The 18,502-nt window shown below is 42.8% G+C and overlaps 1 protein-coding gene across 2 annotated transcripts in view; it reads right to left on the reverse strand.

Annotated features, from left to right (window-relative positions):
- The window catches only part of LOC132828012 (transcription factor MafG), a 44,580-nt gene extending 29,297 nt beyond the window's left edge, over positions 1–15,283 (reverse strand). Inside the window, exons 1-2 of one of the 2 annotated variants that reach the window (XM_060844884.1) lie at positions 15,159–15,283; positions 10,128–10,455 (exon numbers count right to left, since the gene is read on the reverse strand). The gene's annotated coding sequence lies outside the window, so the exon portion shown is untranslated. The remainder of the gene's footprint in view (positions 1–10,127; positions 10,456–15,158) is intronic. The other variant, XM_060844883.1, reaches the window with a different exon arrangement.
- Positions 15,284–18,502: the final 3,219 nt, after the last annotated feature.

Below are 18,502 nucleotides of genomic sequence, written 5' to 3' on the forward strand. Positions count from 1 at the left end.
TTTGGCTACAGAGGAGACAATGACCTCTGAAGGATCCAGCAATCTCCTCCCTTGCCAGTCAGTCAGTGTCCTGAGAACTGGTCTACCCTAAAAAGATTTTCAAAACACCCAACACTACTACCTTGATTAATTTGACATGATCTAAAATATCATAGTACCATTCTCTAATTTTATCATCCGCACCCTTCTCCTTGGTGAATACTTATGCAAAGTACCCATAAAGGGCATCACCCACTCCCTCTAGCACCACACAAGTTCCCTCCTTTATCTTTGACTGAACCTACTTACCGACTTGCTCTCACATAAGTAAAAAAAAACCTTGGAATTCTCCTTAATCGTGTTTGCCAAGGATATTTCATGGCCTGTTTAGCCCTCTTAATTCCTTAAGTACTTTCCTCCTCCTTTTACATTCAAAGGCTTTGTCTGATTCTAGTTTCCTAAACCTTATGTATGCTTCCTTTTTTTCCATTAATTTTTCAATATTTCGTCATCCTTGGATTCCGAGTCTTGCCATCCTTATCTTTCATCCTCACAGAAACGTGTCACGCCCTGAACTCCAATCAACAAGCCTTTTAAAAAAAAGACTCCCAAACATCAGATGTGGATTGCTCCTCAAACAGCCATCCCCAAACTAATGTCTCCAGTTCCTGCTGGATACTGTTAAGTCTTCCCCAAATTTAAACACATTCACCAAAGGACCAGGATCCTTATCCATAATTATCTTAAAAACTTAATACTTATGACCACTGCTCCCAAAATGCTGCCCTACCAAAACATCAACTGACCAGACACATTCCCCAGTTCCAAGGTTAGTACAGCTCTTCCCTAGTTGGGCTAGTTACAGTGTTTGAAGAAACCCTCCTGTGCACATCAAACAAATTCGGCACCATTCAAGCCCTCAGCCTGACTAAGAGTTGTTAAAAACAACTTAAAAAAAAAGAAACTATATCCAGTATCAGACAAGAAGAAATGCCTTCTGAAGTCTAAAAACCATTGTCTTCAGGTGCTGTCATTGCCTCCCCTCTCCCTCTCCAAAGGAGACTCCTTTGTGCTGCCCCAATCCTAACTTGGTCCAACGCCTAGTCATTATATTCCAGTGTTTGCTGACTGAAATTGGTGCCTGGTTAAAATAAAACCATAGCTCAACATTCGCCCTGTGTTTGCGTACCTCCCAATCTCTAATCTCCTTCACTAAACCATCCAGAGGACTGCGTCCTATCACAGATGATAATAGTTCCATCATGCAACTGCGGAATCCTCTAGCTATTCAATTCCAGCCCTAGACCCCCTTAACTGGTCTACTCTTCCTCATTTAAAAAGCACCTCTCAAAATCAACCTCTAATGACCAAACTTTGGCCATTTGCTCCAACGTCTCCTAAAGAAGTTTGGCATTAAATTTTGACAGCACTCCAATGAAGTGTTTTTGGATATTCATTTACATTAAAAAGGAGCTACATGAACGCAGTCTGTTTCCAAATATAGCGAACAGATTGCCCATCAGCAAGTTCAGTAAGAAGTACCTCCTTTCTGTGAAGATTTTGTTCACAATAACGTTGCTATACCATAATGAACGAGCTACAGCTGTATGCATGCCTAGAGGTCAATAAGAGGTTGGACAGTTCCTTAACTTGTAGAGTTAGGATCAAAGAAACTGATGAAGATGAAAGTTTCAGAGGGAAAAAAAATTAGTATTTTTCTGGATGTCTTCTGTTTAGAAGCCTCACAACATAATGACTTGGTGAAGCAAGATAAAATGTGCATTAGAACCCCAGAATTGGTTGTCACCCTCTTACATGAGGTGGAAGTTTGACAGCAGAATCCTTGAGCAGAACGAAAGTCCACCTCAAGGAAAAGACAGCAACACCAACACCATAAGCTGAGCACAAATCATAGTTCAACACAAAGGTCAAATGGAACAAGAGTGCACTGATTTTAAAAAAAAGGCAATCACATAAAAAGAAAAACAACTTAACACCAAATACAGGGTATGCCAATACAGCATACTACAACAAAATGAAGTCAGCAATGGCCACAACGAATCATGTATAGAACTTTGTGCAAAGGTGCCTTCACTATGTGAAAATTCACCAGCGCTCAGTCAGGATCCCGGCAAAGTCAAGTGTCTACTGACTAGAATGTCTATACATCTGTAAAAATAGGACATTGCAGTTTTGGGAAGTGGGTCAAGGTACTTCTACTTTTGAAAAATGAATAAAAAGAGCACAGGGAGCTTTGGAAAGTGCTTGATGGAAGCAAAAAAAAAGGTGCATAATCAGCAGGAATGCCAGAGAAAAAAATATATATTCACCTCCGAGGCTGTAATATTAAATGTTTGTACAGGTTCCCAACACATTCTTAAATAAATGAAAAATATTCCAAATAAATTAGAACAATAAGCTCTCCTGCAACTAAATGATTAGGAGATTTAAAACCATAAATGTCTTTTTTCCAACCTATTTGAAAGTTCAAAGTGTTGCTTTGATTTTTTGAGTCATGTTTTGCATGTCAAACTAAAGCAGACAACCAAGATAAGATTCTGAGGTTTGAGATTTGCGAAGTTTGCCATCTTGTACACAAACTTCAAGAAAAAAAAAACACTTTAGCTTTTGATCCAAACTTGGGCAAAATAATCAGAGGAGAATGTATTTCTTATAAACATAGTAGTAGCAAATCACAGATCTGGAGCATATTGACTGAAAAGGGTGGTGTAAGCAGATCAGAAGTCTTCAGAAGTGACGTGGATAGATCCTAAAGCCAAATTTGCAGAGAAGTAGGTGAAGGGAAAGGAGGGATTAACTGCATAGCTTTTAAAGGAGAGCTGTCACCAGGAACGAGAGGCCAAACTGAACATTTTCGGTGCTGCAAAACTACATGAACTCATTTTTTCGTTTTTGTTAAATTTGCAAGAGAGAACTGATTACTAAAATCAAAGATGTCTGTATAAGGGAGATGCTATCATACATTTTGAAATTGAGCAAATATGTTGGTTCCTAGAATTTCAAAATTAACTTTGAAAATTTCAGGGGGGTGTATTCAATCATGTGAATACTTCAGGATAACAGCCCTATTCTTTAAGAGTCTCATGTAACTACTGAGTTGTGAAATCATTTGCTGAACTGAAATGGAGTGATCATGCGAGGATCACAGCATAGTAACAAATCCCAATCAGTGGTAGAGATATTGTGCCAATTTTCAGGAATTGATTGCAGCATTATAAAAGGATTGAAATGTATTAAGTTTCATTCATTGTGAATTTGCTAACTGATCTTGTAAATAGACTTTATTTATAGACTTAATAAATGGAGTAGGTGGGACTTGAAACTGAGTCTCTTGGCTCAGAGGTAGGGATATTACTATTGTGCCACTAAAGCCCCCATAGAACTCATTTGAAAAGGCACATAGATAACGTTAAACATTTGGGTGAAAGGGACACCTTCATCAATTATAAGAACAATGAGGGAAGGGGGAAAAAAAAACTTTAAAACAGAAGGGCCTGAAACAATCTTCGAGCTGCACAGGACTCCAGTAAATTAACTGACATAGGTCAAGAAACTACCTGAAAGCAACAGAACAGTGTGGACCAGTGTCAAACTTTGTCAAGTTACATTTGGAAGAAAATATATTTCTCCCAAATGGGTTTTTAAGAATTTTCAAAACATCAACACTTCCAAACAGTTGTGTGGGGTGCAGTTGCAATTTACTGTATATTGTAGCTCAATGTCAGAAATAAGACTTTTTTTTAAAAAAAGAATCGTGCTTGTCTTTTAAAAAGCATTGCCATTTTCACCTCATCTTAACTGTTCAAACGAAAAAGCTTCCTGCAATGAGAATATCAACAAATAATTGTGCTGGTCTTATTTTGTATCAGGTTACAGAGGGACTATCGTGAATATTTAATCTTGAATACTCAAAATGTGCTCAAAACATCTAATAGAAAGCCTGCATGGCCATTAGGTAGTAAAGGGACACAAGTATAATTAGCAAGTATGGACCACTATAACAATTAAATGATGCAACACTTTCAGAGCCACACTTGCAAACTCTTGTGCATTAACTGGCATTATCATAGAAACTCTTACAATATGAAAGCAGGCCAATTGGCACATTGACCTTCCAAAGAGCATCCCACCCACAACCTATTCTACCTTATCCCTGTAATCTTGCATTACCCATGGAAAATCCACCTAGCCTGCACATTCCAGGACACTACAGCAATTTAGCATGGCCAATCCACCGAACCTGCACACTTTTGGAGTGTGGGAAAAAACCCATACAGACACAGGAAGAATGTGCAAACTCCACACGGTCAATCACCCGAGGCTGGAATCAAACTCGAATCCCTGGTGCTGTAAGGCAGCAATGCTAATTAGTAATGAGGGGCGGCACAGTGGCTAGCACTGCTACCTTACAGCACCAAAGTCCCAGTTTTGATTCCAGCCTCGGGTGACTGCGTGTATGGATTTTGCTCATTCTCCCAGAGTCTGCATGGGTTTCCTACGGGTGCTCTGGTTTCCTCCCACAGCCCAAAGATGAGGAGGCCAGGTGGATTGGCCATGTTAAATTGCCCATTGTGTTAGGTGCATAAGTCAGAGGGAAATGGGTCTGGGTGGGTTACTCTTCGGAGGGTCGGTGTGGACTTGTTGGGCTGAAGGGCCTGTTTCCACATTGTAGGGAATCTAATCTAACTGTTAAACCACCATGCTGCCCTTTTACTTTTCCTCAGTTATTGAAGTATTACCTTATGAAAAAAGGTTAAGTTGCCACAATCCTACTCAACTACAGAGCTGGAGTCTCATTCGAGATATGACTGGAGGTGGCACCATAATAGCATTTGCTTTAAACAAAATCATCATACAGCATTAAATAATAAATTAAGATTGGGGGTTATATTTGAACAGTTTCAAATGGAATTAAATATTCTTTCATTTATGAGGCACTTGTCACGACCTCGGGACTTTATGAAAAATGGAACATTTTTGAAAATCTAGTCAACCATCATGATGTAAGGAAACATTTCAGGCAGCACAATACCAAAATCAAAGACATAAACAACCAGATAATAGTGTTTCAAATCCAAAACCTGCCTTAACTCCACAGTGTGCAAAGCTGAAGTTGTCAGCTTAGATTGTGCGCTCAAACCCCAGAGAAGGGCTGGAAACCACAATCCATTGAATCGTGCCCTTGACTTAGCAGCAGCACTTTTGCTCAAAATCACAGGATTTGAATAAAGAGCAAATGGCACATGCCTTCCAAAAGAAATAAATTTTGAAGACTGTCATATTACAGAATGTACCTATTTCAACAGAGGGGTACGGCTGTCCAGGGTTCCAACACAAACATGAGAAGTGAAACTGTGTGCGCACTCAGATCAGCTTCAAACACTGAGCTGTACAGTATTGGTAACAGACATTTCCTGCCCCGAGTTATTTACGCACGGAAAATTATCTTGAACTATAATCTGCCATTTACGAATTGCTGGTCTTCAGCTTCGTACTGAACACGAGTTGGTACAGAATTGCAAAGGAACAGGAGCAGGAAGAGGTCAAATGGCCTCTGCGCCAAAATTCAATAAGATCTTTATTGGTCAGAGTATGTAATACAGGAGTTGGGAGGTCCTGTTGTGGCTGTACAGGACGTTGGTTAGGCCACTTTGGGAATATTTCGAGCAATTCTGGTCTCCTTCTTAGCGGAAGGATGTTGTTAAACTTAAAAAGGTTCAGAAGAGATTTACAAGTATATTGCCAGGGTTGGAGGAATTGAGCTATATGGAGAGATTGAATAGGCAAGGGCTATTTTCCTTGCAGCATCAGAGACTGAGAAGTGACCTTATAGAGGCTTAAGAAATCATGGGAGTGCATGGATAGGATAAAATAGACAAAGTTTTTGAATTGTATATTCCAGTTACATCAAAACTGGAGTGGGGGAGTAAGTTTAGGGTGGGGGTGGGGGGGAAAGATATAAAAGAGACCTAAAGGACAACTTATTAAATGCAGAGAGTGGTACATGTATGGAATGAGCTGCCAGAGGAAGTGGTGGAGGCTGGTACAATTGCAACATTTAAAAGGCATCTGGATTAGGTATAGGAATAGGAAGGCTTTGGAGGGATATGGGCTGGCTGCTGGCAAGTGGGACTAGATTGGGTTGGGATATCTGGTTGACATGGACAAGTTGGACCGAAGGGCCTGTTTCCGTGCTGTACATCTCTGACTCTATGACTGACCGTCAACCCTGGTGCCACTTCTCCACCAGGTACCACTAATAAATCTGAAAATCATAGCAACAGTTAAGTAGTCATACAAATGGCTTGACAAAGACTACACAACAATTCAATTTTAATTTAGAACATAGTAAAAATAAACAGTTGCACTGTACCAAGTAATCTTGGTATGAATACCAACAATATGCACCACAGGAAACCAGTTTCCTGCACACCTAAAACCACTATTCTTGCAAGCAATACATGCGTCCATCAACATACAGCAGCCCTTTGCCTGGTCTTGTTTCTTCAGGACAGTGTCGATCCATACCAACAGCCTCATTTAAAAAGGTACCAAATGCCAGTCTGGGTGGTAATCTAGAATACTGCATGACTTGTAAAATCTCAAGTCATACCACAGCACATAGCTAAAAATGAGGTTGGGAAAGAATAAGCTGCATATTAAATGCACTTTGCATATTACAGTGCCTACTGAAACATCTTGGCCTTCCACACAAACACTATCACATTCCAAGCACCATTCATTCTTGTAGTATGGATTACAGTTTATTGCCTTGATAGAGGGGGTGGCGACCGGGATGGTATTTGTTCAATTGTGCAATTCTGATGACTCAGCAATTCCACCTCATGCAAACTATCATATTCTCTATTTACTTTTCCTAGTAGCATACAAACATAACTTGCTTTCTTCCGTGCAGTACCATCTTGAAAGTACAATTGAGGTTAAAGTATATTCCCAGCAAAAATGCAAGAAAGTACAATGTGCCCTCATCACAAGGATTTAAAAACATTTCTCTTCCTTCCTCCCACACAAAATTTCCGAGAAGGCAAGAAAGCTGGCCTCTGTGGTTCCTTTTTCAACCACAAGTAAACAGAGGCAATCCAGATGCCTTTCCCTCCCTGTTTAGAGGAATGTTTTGCCTCCCCATACCTCCACACCCCTTTCCTCATCTAAAATAGCATGAGATATATTCTAACAGCAAACCATGCAATTTGAACATGGCACACTGCAACACCAAACCTTTAGAAAAATTTGTAAGGGTTTACTTTAGGAATGTACTTCAATCTAAAATCGGTTCAACCAATATTCTCCAATCATAGAGAAAAAACAAAAACAACCGCACGCCAATCCACTACAAAGAACACTTCCACTTTACTATTTGGAATTCATTTCTCAATGCGGGACTTTCCTCAGGGTAAGGAAGATTTGCTCTCTTCCCGGAGGACTGTAAGGCTGCTCTAAGAGCGAGGACTGAAAGGGCAATTAATCAGAGAGTCACCACACCCCAGGTGGTTTGAGAAATCAGGTCCTTCATGATTATCTTAGCCTGCATGGGAAGTGAACCCACTCTGTGGGAGTCATCCTGCATCGCAAACCTGCCCACAGTCAAATTAAAACCCACCACATCATCAACTTCCCATATTCACCGAATATAAAAGATGGCATAGAAAGGTGGATCGACTGAAACTAGGTCAGAGAGTTCACATAAGCACGATCAGTCTCAGCTGAATAAAAGGAAAATGGCAGCTCCAATGACTGGGATGTCTTGCTGCATCTCAAAAGAAAGACACAGCCAAGCCTGTCTCAGATTATTGCAGCTGAAAGCAAACTGGCAGACTGAAATAACATTAACACCACAAGAACAGAGAGCACAGTGCAAACCTAGCTCCAGCTTAGGATGTCCTTGCCTGATCCAGCAGGTGGTAATTGAAGAAGACAGAAGTAACAGATAGGCTGACCATACTCAAGTGGACAAGGCACCAAGTCTAATGAGGTGCATTCAAGGATATGGAGAGGAATGAGTGTAAAACCTGCAGAAGCACTGACAACTTCGAAGTCTTCCTTAGACTCATTTGAGATACCATATGATTAAACAATACAAGAAAAAAAATTAGATCTTTGTTCAAAAGAGATTGTGATAGTAGGGCACTCAGTTTAATGTTGTGGTAGAAAACCTCTCGGAAGACATCATTTGGTACAAAACTCGTCACGTGAACAAATGCAGGTTAATTAACCAAAGCTGGCATGCATTTAAGGGAATGTCAAGTCTATCTAACTGGTTGGGCTATTTTTTGAAGCAATAAGAGAGAGAGTGTGTTGGTGAGGTCAAGGTCCCTAACGCAATGTGCATGGACTTCCAAAAGACTTTTGATACGGTGCTACACAACAGAGACAAAAAGTATTAGCTCACAGAATACAAGGGACAACGGGAACAACATAGAGTTGCATGAGCAAATGAAAGCAACGAATAGTGGTTATGGATGTTTTTAAAAGGCTGGAGGAAGTGCAGAGCCCAGTTTCCTTAAGTGTCAGTGTTGCTTTTCCTGATGTACGTTATTAACCTAAATCTTAGTGCACAAAGGACAATTTCAAAGTTTGCAGGTGATATGAAACTTGAAAAATAGAAAGGAGAGATTATCAGCAGTGTTTCACCTGGAGGCCCACTGAAGATGGTACCTAGTAGGGTGACAAAATGTCTGGAAAAGAACCTTCCAACTCAGCGAGCAAACCTACATCCAAAAAATTGCACTGTAAGAAGAGAAGAGTAAATTATGGCATGTCAGGCCAGGTTAAATGGGGAGAGTGTGTCCAATTTGTGAACAGAAAAAAAAGGGAACAAACAGAGAAAAAGAAAATTCTTTCACAAGGGGACTGGTTGAGGCCTGGAATGTACAGTCTGAAAGTACAGAGTAGGCAGGTTCAATTGAAACATTTCAATGGGTGTTAAGACTGTTTCTCTTCAGATACCAATGTGCATGGTTACATGGAGAAGGCAGGAGAATTTATCAGATGAACTGCTTATTCAATGGACTGAATAGCCTCCTCCTGTTCTGTAGTAAATCTGTGTTGGGAAGGATTAATTTAATGTAGCTGTTATGTAACCACTATAACTTTCCCTTTTCAGTGTCTAAATTTGTGAAATGAATTTCCAAGTTTACGACAGACCCTTCATTATTAAGAAAGTAAAACAGAAAATCATTAGCACTTTAGGCAAAGAAAACTCCGTGGGGTGCACAATGGCTCAGTGGTCAGGACTGCTGCCTCACAGCACCAGGGACCAGGATTCGATTCCAGCCTCGGGTAACTGCCTCTGTGGAGTTTGCACATTCTCCCAGTGTCTTCATGGGTTTACTTCAGGTGCTCCGGTTTCCTCCCACAATCCGAAGATGCGCAGGTCAGGTGGGTTGGCCAGCTACAATGCCCATATAGTGTTCAGGGATGTGTAGGTTAGCTGCATTATAGAGGATTGGGTCTGGGTGGGTAACTCTTCAGTGGGTCAATGTGGATTTGTTGGGCCAAAAAGCGCATTTCCACACTATGGGGATTCTATAAAAATTCTATAAATCCCTTGGGGTACCTGACCTCTTTTTTTTTAAAAATTCTTGTGATTGAAGCAGGAATGCTACAATCATTAGTATTCACTCTGTATAAATTGTTACACTAGGATTCAGCATCATCAGAACACAGGCCAGGAAAAGTGAAAAGCACATTTTTGAGATTCCAGGCTCAGCATCTGCTTTTAAAATCCAGGTAAAATAAATAGTAATGGCAGCTTTTAAAAACTGGAAGATAACAGGAACCAGAAAAAGAGAACTAACAGGCTGTGGAAATTCAGATAATGAATACACGACTTGAAGAGGAAGTAGAAATTTAATTCTTCCTTTACCACCACCGCTCCCTTCTCCCCACAAAAAGCAAGCAGCAAAAGTGAGCATGTGCAGCCCAGTAATAACAGTTCTATCTGTAGCACAAACGTGCAAAACCTCAGAACAGAAATTGCTATCTGTTGACATTCAGGAAGGAAGGGCAGAGAGACAGTTATCAGCTGCACACACAGGTTGGGGTAGCACAGCGAACGTCAGCAGCAATAAGTGTATTTTTTTTCAAAGAACTAAACTTTTTCTTACCCTATATATTTTTCATTCTATTTTGAAGATTGTAGCAAAAAGACTTCAAGCATTTGCAAGCTTGCAAAACAACCCTGACCACAAATGAAAAGCAAATAAAAGATGACGATAATGTTCAGAAGGTTCTGATGAAGAGTTACTGGGCTTGAAATGTTAACTGCTTTCTCCCCACTGATGCTGCCAGACCTGCCGAGTTTCACCAGCAATTTCTGTTTCAGATCGCTAGCATCCACAGTTCTTTGCTTTATTTATAAAAGCTGAAGACATTGGATATCAGAAATAAAAACACACAGGTTACTCTTGAAATTCCCCGCAGGCCAGTCAGCACCTGTGGAGAGAAAAGATGTGTTATCCTTTCAAATACAGGCTCGCCAATTCTGACAAAATATCTACAGCCCAGATATTAGCTGATCTGTTCTTTCCACACATCCTGACTGATATGCTGAATATTTCTATTGTTTCAACTTTTTAACAACAGGTTGCCCTGCTCTTCTATACACAAGCTGACCAATACCTTCTTGTGCTACAACACAACAGCTATTTTCCAGACATTCCCCAAGCTACAATATCTCCAAAATCATATTTTTGATAGAAGCAACAAGTCTGTGAAAGATTGAAGACAAACAGTTAGTTTCAACTATTCCACTAACACTGCTCAGGATAAGCATATTGTTCCCCCTCCCACCCCCGAAAAGTCCTACTCAGTGGCAGTATGGTGATGTCCCCTTTTCAACAGAAAAGGTGCTACTTTCAGTGTAGCTTTAATCCAATTAAAATTGTAGAACCATCAATTGGTTAGCGTACTTTAGCCAGTCCCACTTCCCCATCCTTTCCTCGGTAGCCCTGCAAACAGTTTTCTCTTCAGATAATTATCCAGTTCCCTTTTTGAAAGTGACAGTTCACCCTGACGTTCTTAAGCAATGTGTTCTGAACTTAATTACATACTGTGGAAAAAAAACTCCCCGTTCCACTCCTCCCCCCACCCCAGCCCTGTCCTCTCACCTCAGGTTCTATTGCCAATTATCTTAAAATTTCTGAATGCAAATGTTGGTCATCAAAAACAATGTTCAAGTACAGTTCAGTGTACGGCATATAAGACCTGCAGTCCACTGTCAAGGCTAATTGAACTTGAATCACACAAACTGGAGGGCTAATTATGGAGCTGGTCCATCAAAACCACAAATTATCAACATTACTGAGACCTCAAACACAATTTCAGCATCACCTCATTGTTTCAATTGTCCCCTTACAACTCTGCTTTTCTGTTCAACTTGTAGCTCTATTTTTGTTCCAAAATGATTGAAACAACCCCTCAAGTCCGTACGCCTGTCAGAAACAGGAAGAGTAGCAGGCCATTCAGTCCCTCAAGCCTGCGCTGCCATTCAACAGGTTCATTCTAGATCCCTTACGTCTACTTTCCTGTGTTTTCCATGTAACCTACAATTTCCCAATAATCAATAATCTTTCTCAGCCTTAAAATGCACACAAGGACTCTCTTCCCACAACTCTGTGACAAGGAGCTCCAAACGGTTTGCAACCCTCAGCAGAACTCTCCCCTCAGTTTTAAACTGGTGCCTCTTAATGAAGGCCACACCCTCTGGTCCTCAATTCTCCCAGGAAGGAGAAACATTCTCCCTGCATTTTCCTGTTAAGCCCCTTAAGTCACATATCTTTTTTATAATAGAGGCTTTTGCATCAGAGGTAAGCACCAACATAACATAACACGACGGTTGGAGGAAGAGCGCCTCATCTTCTGCCTAGGAATCCTCCAACCACAAGGGATGAACTTAGATTTCTCCAGTTTCCCCTCCCCCCATCTTGTCTCAGTCAAATCCCTCGAACTCAGCACCGCCTTCCTAACCTGCAATCTTCTTCCTGACCTCTCCACCCCCACCCCACTCCGGCCTATCACCCTCACCTTGACCTCCTACCTATTGCATTTCCAACGCCCCTCCCCCGAGTCCCTCCTCCCTACCTTTTATCTTAGCCTGCTGTACACACTTTCCTCATTCCTGAAGAAGGGCTTATGCCCGATATGTCGATTCCCCTGTTCCTTGGATGCTGCCTGACCTGCTGCGCTCTTCCAGCAACACATTTTCAGCTCTGATCTCCAGCATCTGCAGTCCTCACTTTCTCCTCAAGATTTCATCAACACAACTGAAATTAGTGCATCACTGAAACTCTCTCATTCCTATAGTGTTAAAACCAAAAGGTCCACAATACAGGTTTCTATACTAATTTCTTCTTTCTCATGTGGGACCTCAAAAGAGTGTAAGGCCATAACTCCCTCTTAACAAAAAGAGTTGAAGTTTTAAAAATCCAAACTCGGCATCTTTAATTCTTCGTTGCAACTTTGGTACTCTATGCAATGGGTGTCAGCTCCTAACTTCCTTTTCCTTAAATAAGGAAGCTACATGCAAGTCAGACGGCAAATTTAACTTATACTGCAATACCATATTGTGTTTTATTGAATGTAAGACTCCATTTTAAGTTGCTTGAAGATTTTTTAAAAGTCCAGAAATGACAGTGTTCAAGTTCCAGTCTTGTTAAGTAAATCTAAGCATCATTTCATAAAGCACAGCACAATGTCTACATTTTAAAAATCCCAAACAAAATGTTAGAAGCACTAATTTTAGTAATAGGCAAAACATTTTTGTGTGATGAAGTAGTAAGGGTGTGACTAAAACCAGGAGTTCAATCACCTTGCCCTGCAACCTCTCAGAAATTAGTTCCAGGCATTTGGCAACTGTGCATGTTGTTGTAACACATATGTCAGGAGTACAATCAGAATGCCAGTGAATTACTAAAGGAAGGACTGAGTTCTTGATACATACATGGAGTTGAGAAATATAGCCACACTATCAGACTCCCAATGCAGAATATTTGACTCCCAAACTATCAAATAAATAGACAATTAGGGGTGAATGAGTACAAGCACAAAGTGTAATCAAAGCCTTTAAAAACAAACTACAAATATTCTTGTTAGAAACTTCATATTCATTAAGTATACCGACTATAGACTTTGGAAATGACTGCTACAATTCAAAAACTTGGAAGTCAAGAACAATAATAAGGCATCGAATGTCTAGTCTTGGCATAAATGTTTGTTTTATATGGGGAGCTTTAAAATACAGTAGCTATGTAGAAGGGATACGTGACAAAACGAAATTTGATATGTTGCTACCATAAATGATCATGTTTAATAAATCCAAGCATACTTCTTCCCTTCATTGAAGTTTAGCTTTGTGCTGAGCACAGATGAATCAGTCAGATTCCTGCTGGTGCACATGCACAGTGTTATAAAATACTGTTGCAGAAAACAGATACCTGGAAAATTTAACAAGGGTGTAATTCACTCAGTGGAAGGGATCATATCAAACTGATGAAGTGATGTTCATCCAATTAACCAGTGTCAGCAAAATCGAGAGATTGAATTACATCTATTAACTCCCTCTCCATCAGGGTTGGGTATATTAAATACATCCAATAAATTACAAGTCTTTTACAGATTTTGCTATTAAAATAATTTGCTAAGATGATAGAATTAAAGAACAAGTTTAAATAGCTAGTCACCAAGTAGTTTTAGCACAGCTAACTAGATATTAGAAAGGTTAGACAACATTCTGAAATCACAGCTTCAGAATTTAAGTAAATTGCATTACATATAATTAAAATAATTCACCTGGTAATAGGTGTATACAATAAAGGTACAAATATAACCTTACATCACCTTGGTTAACTTGGACCACCAAATGACAATCCATCTCCAGAGTTAATTCCCGGCTGCTCTTTTCTCTGTTTACATTTAAAAACATACTAAATACATAGTGGCTCTCCTGTACATCTGCAAGTGCATTTTAAAAATATTTGATTTTGGAAAAACCATAAAGAGATAACTACCATCTCACCTTCCTCTTTAATGCCAGATTTTGGAGTCAGGCTGATAAATCAACAACTGAGTCGCATACTCACACTGCTTTTCCCTTTCTACCCAATCCAGATGCTGAGAACAAGACCCTACAGATGAGTCATCATTTACTCCCAAATTCCCCACTACCACCACAATTATCCCCGAGGACTACATGTGTACTTATGGTCATCTCATTACATCTTATGAGTCACCAACTTTCCTGCACACATTACAGAATACCACTTATTTACACTCAACAACAGCCTAGTCAGCATGTTTGACTTGTACACATCTGTATAAATTACTTTTTTGATCCTGTTAATAAATCAGCTATTGACCAGTAATCAATTTTTTAAAATCTTTAATATATACATATTACATTTTTGAAAATATTTTCTTTTGCAAAATCAAACTACTATTCATCCTCAGGAAAACATTTATTGCTGACTTAGTCTGGCCAGACACTTATCCCAGAATCAGCCAAAACAGGTGTAAAAAAAGCAGCATGTTAAAAAAAAATACAAATAGATAATCATACTATCCTTTTAAAGCAAAAGTACCCTTTTATCCAACACAGGACACGAGTCTGCTGCTAGATGCTGCATCCTGAGTCAGCAATTCTCATTTTTATGTATACACACATGCTCACATTTTAAAAGGGCAAATATTTTGAGTGTTATCACATACAACATATGATCAACCTGCCCTGTTTTCTCCATTTGAGCAGAAGCATAGGTGGTAAATGCACTGTGTATGTGTGTGTGGACCCTGAGTCAGCAGCTCCCTGATTCAGTCTCTCACACACACACACAGACATACAGAGTGTGTACAGAAGGTGTTTGTGAGAAGCTATTGCAGTGTTTTCCTTGTGAAAGCAGCCTCCTTGTCCCCTCCATTGCAAAGCCCAGTGTCCAGGCTGCCTGGCTCAGGTTGGTGTGACCCTGATGATGAGTCAGCAGCTCTCTCTCTCTGTCCTTCCTTCCCTCCCTCTCTCCACACACACACACTGTTACTGTTTCTCACACACACACATTGCGTTTGCACACTCAGCAGAACGCTGTCGGTTTATGGCCCAGGCGCCCCCCCCCCCCCACCTGAGAGAGGCCGAGCCCCCCACTCACCGAGTCCTGGGGAACTCCCCGACACAGCGGCGCGGCTCCGGGGCGGCGGGGGGCAGGCAGGCGGGCGGCCCGGTTTCTCCCCTTTCTCACAATTGAAGGAATTTCCCCCCAACTCGGTGTTTGCGCTTGTGCCGAGGCCAGACGTCAGATGATGTTTTTGTCATGTGGCTTCATTCATGAAGCTCGACGCAACGGACAAAGTTTTAAAGGGACAGGCCCCCGGGAGTGCGGCTGGTGGTTGGGGGGGAGGAGGAGTAAAGGAGTACGTGGGTGGGGGAGAGGGGAATAAGGGAAGGGATGAGGAGTGAGAGAGTGAGGAGTGAGGGAGTGGGATTGAGAGGATGAGGAATGAGAGAGTGAGGGGATGAGGGAGTGGGGGATGAGGAGTGAGAGAGTGAGGGGATGAGGGAGTGGGGATGAGGAGTGAGAGAGTGAGGGGATGAGGGAGTGGGGATGAGGAGTGAGAGAGTGAGGGGATGAGGGAGTGGGGGATGAGGAGTGAGGGGATGAGGGAGTGGAGGTGAGAGAGTGAGGGGATGAGGGAGAGGGAGTGATGGGTGAGGGAGAAGAGGTTGAGGAAGTGGGAGGATGAGGGATTGGGATGAGGGAATGGGAGGTATAAGAGTGTGTCAAAATGAGGAATTGAGGTGATGACGGTGAGGGAGTGGAGAGGATGAAGTAGGGGGAAGGGGGATAAGTGAGTGCGGGGAAGAGGGATTGGGGGTGAGGGAGTGGGAGGTATAAGGATTTAGGGAGATGAGGGTGTGGGGGTGTGGGGAAGAGGGAGTGGGGAGATGAGTGACTCAGGTGGTGAGGGGTGGGGAGAGAGGGATGAGGGGGTGAGAGTGGTTATGGGGATAGGGGGAATGAGGGGTTTTGGGGGTGGGGAGGGGAATGAGGGAGAGGTGTGTGGGTGAAGTGGGGGTTTGTGGGGAGAGGGAAGTGTGTGGGAGTGGTGTGGCAGAGGGATAAGGAGTGTGGGAGAGAGGGGGAGGGATGGGAGAGTCGGGGAGGGGATGCGGGAGAGATGGGTGTGAAGGAGGGGATGGGGAGAGGGAGGGAGGGGATGGGGAGAGGGAGGGAGGGGATGGGGAGAGGGAGGGAGGGTGTTTGGGGAAGGAGAGATGGGGATATGGGAGGGTGAAGGGTAGGGAGGAATGAGGGGCAGTGGGAGGGAGGGGTGTGGGGGAGAGGGTTGGATGGCGAGTGGGAATGGGTGGGAGGGGGAGTGGGGATGATGGGAAGTGCGAATGGGGGAGAAGGGTGGAAGGAGAGGGATGAGTGGGAACGAGATTGGGGAGATGGAGTGGGGAAGGAAAGGGGAAGGATATGCGGTGAGGGAGAGGGAAGATGAATGCCAGAGTATGAGGGAGGTGGGAATAGGAAGGAAAAAGAGGGAAGGGGAGGGAGGGAAAGGGGGTAAAATGGGAGGGAAGGAGAAAGGGAAAAGGGGAGGGAAAGAGTGTTGGGGAGAGGGAGGGAAGAGAAAAGGGGAGGGAGAGGTGAGGGATGGGGGAGTGGTAAGGGCAAGGAGAGAGAGAGAAGGGAGAAAGAGGGAAGGGGGAGGGAGGGAGGGATAGCGTGAAGGGGTGAACTGGGGACGGAGGGGAATAGGGAGAGGGGAAGAAGGGAAGGAGTAAAGGGAGAGGGAAAGGGGTAGGGAGGGTGGTGGAGGAAAAGGGTGAAGGAGGGTAAGGGGGCAGAGGGGGAAATGCAGAGGGATAGGGGGTGAATGTGGGAGGATTATGGGTGAGAGGAGGAAGGGGAGAGAGGGTAAGGAGGAATTAGCGGAAGGGTAAGTGAGAGGGAGGGTAAGGGGGGACGAGAGGGAAGGGGGAGGGAGGAGATTGTGTTTGGGAATGAGGATAGGAGAGAGTGAGAGATGAGGAGGGGGTGGAGAGATGAGGAAACTGGTGAAGTTGATGTTGATGCTGTATGGTATGAAGGTCCCAAGGCGAAAGATGAGGTATGCTTCCTCCAGGCGTCAGGTGGCCAGAATATGGCAGTGGAGGACACCAGGACTTGAATGTTCTTGGCATAGTGGGAGGGAGAGTTGAAGTGGTCGGCTCCAGGGTGGTGGGGTTGTTTAGCGTATGTGTCCCAGAGATGTTCTTTGAAGTGTCCAGCGAGTTGGTGTCCTTATTCCCCAATGTAGAGGAGACCACATCAAGAGCAATGGACACAGTAGATGACATGCTTGGAGCTGCAGGAAAATCTCTGCCCAATGTGGAAGGATCCTTTGTGGCCGCAGATTTAACACCTCTTGCTGCAGCAGGGGAAGTTGCTGGGAGTGGAGGGTGGGTTGGGGGGGGAGGGGGGGTTCGTGGGGCTTGGATCTAATGAGAGAGCAGCAGAGGGAATGGTCTCTGTAGAACGCAAATAGGGATGGGGAGGGAATTATATCTCTGGTGGTGGGGTCTGATTGTAGATGGCAGAAATGGGGGTGGATAATATGCTGTATCTGGAGGTTAGTGGGGTGGAAAGTGAGGACCAGGAGGGGTGGAGGTCTAGGGCGGAGCTGCAGGAAAGAGAGAAGACGCACTGGAGGACATTGTTGATCAAATGTGAGGGGAAATTGTGGCCATCTGGGATCTCCTGGAGTGGAATTGCTCCTCCTGGGGCAAAGGTGGCCAAGGTGATTAAGAAGGCCATATGAATTTTATCAGCCAGGGCATGGAGTACAAAGGTTGGCAAAGCATGTTGCAACTGTATAAAACCCTTGTTAGGCCACATTGAAGTATTGTGTGCAGTTTTGGTCACCACATTACCAGAAAGACTTAGAAGCTTTGGAGAGAGTGTAGAGAGAAGGTTCACCAGGAAGTTGTCTGATCTCGAGGATGTTGGCTATGAGGAAAGGTTAAAAAGATGAGGATTGTTTTCACTGGAAAAACAGCGGCCAAGAGGAGACCTGATAGAGGATTCCAAAATTATAAGAGGCATAGATAGTATGGTTAATTAGAGGCTTTTTCCCAGAGTTGTAGTTTCAATTACAAGGGGACACAGGTACAAGGTGAGAGGGGGATAGTTTAAGGGAGATGTGCAAGGGAAGTTTTTCACACAGTGTGGTAGGAACCTAGAACACACTGCCAGAAGAGGTGGTGGAAGCAGGCACATTGGCGACATTTAAGAGGCATCTGGATAGCTACATGAATGGGGAGGGTATAGAGCGATACGGACTGAATAAGATCAGAAGGTTTGTTATTTAATTTAGTTAGGCTTGATTGGCGAGGCTTGGAGGACCAAAGGACCTACTCCTGTGCTGTACTTCTCTTTTATTCTTCGTTCTTTTCTTCATTAAAACTGACTAACAATACACAAACAGTATTCCCCAACTAATAACACTA

The sequence above is a fragment of the Hemiscyllium ocellatum genome, chromosome 25 (assembly GCF_020745735.1).
Source record: "Hemiscyllium ocellatum isolate sHemOce1 chromosome 25, sHemOce1.pat.X.cur, whole genome shotgun sequence".
Classification (NCBI taxonomy): Eukaryota; Metazoa; Chordata; class Chondrichthyes; order Orectolobiformes; family Hemiscylliidae; genus Hemiscyllium; species Hemiscyllium ocellatum.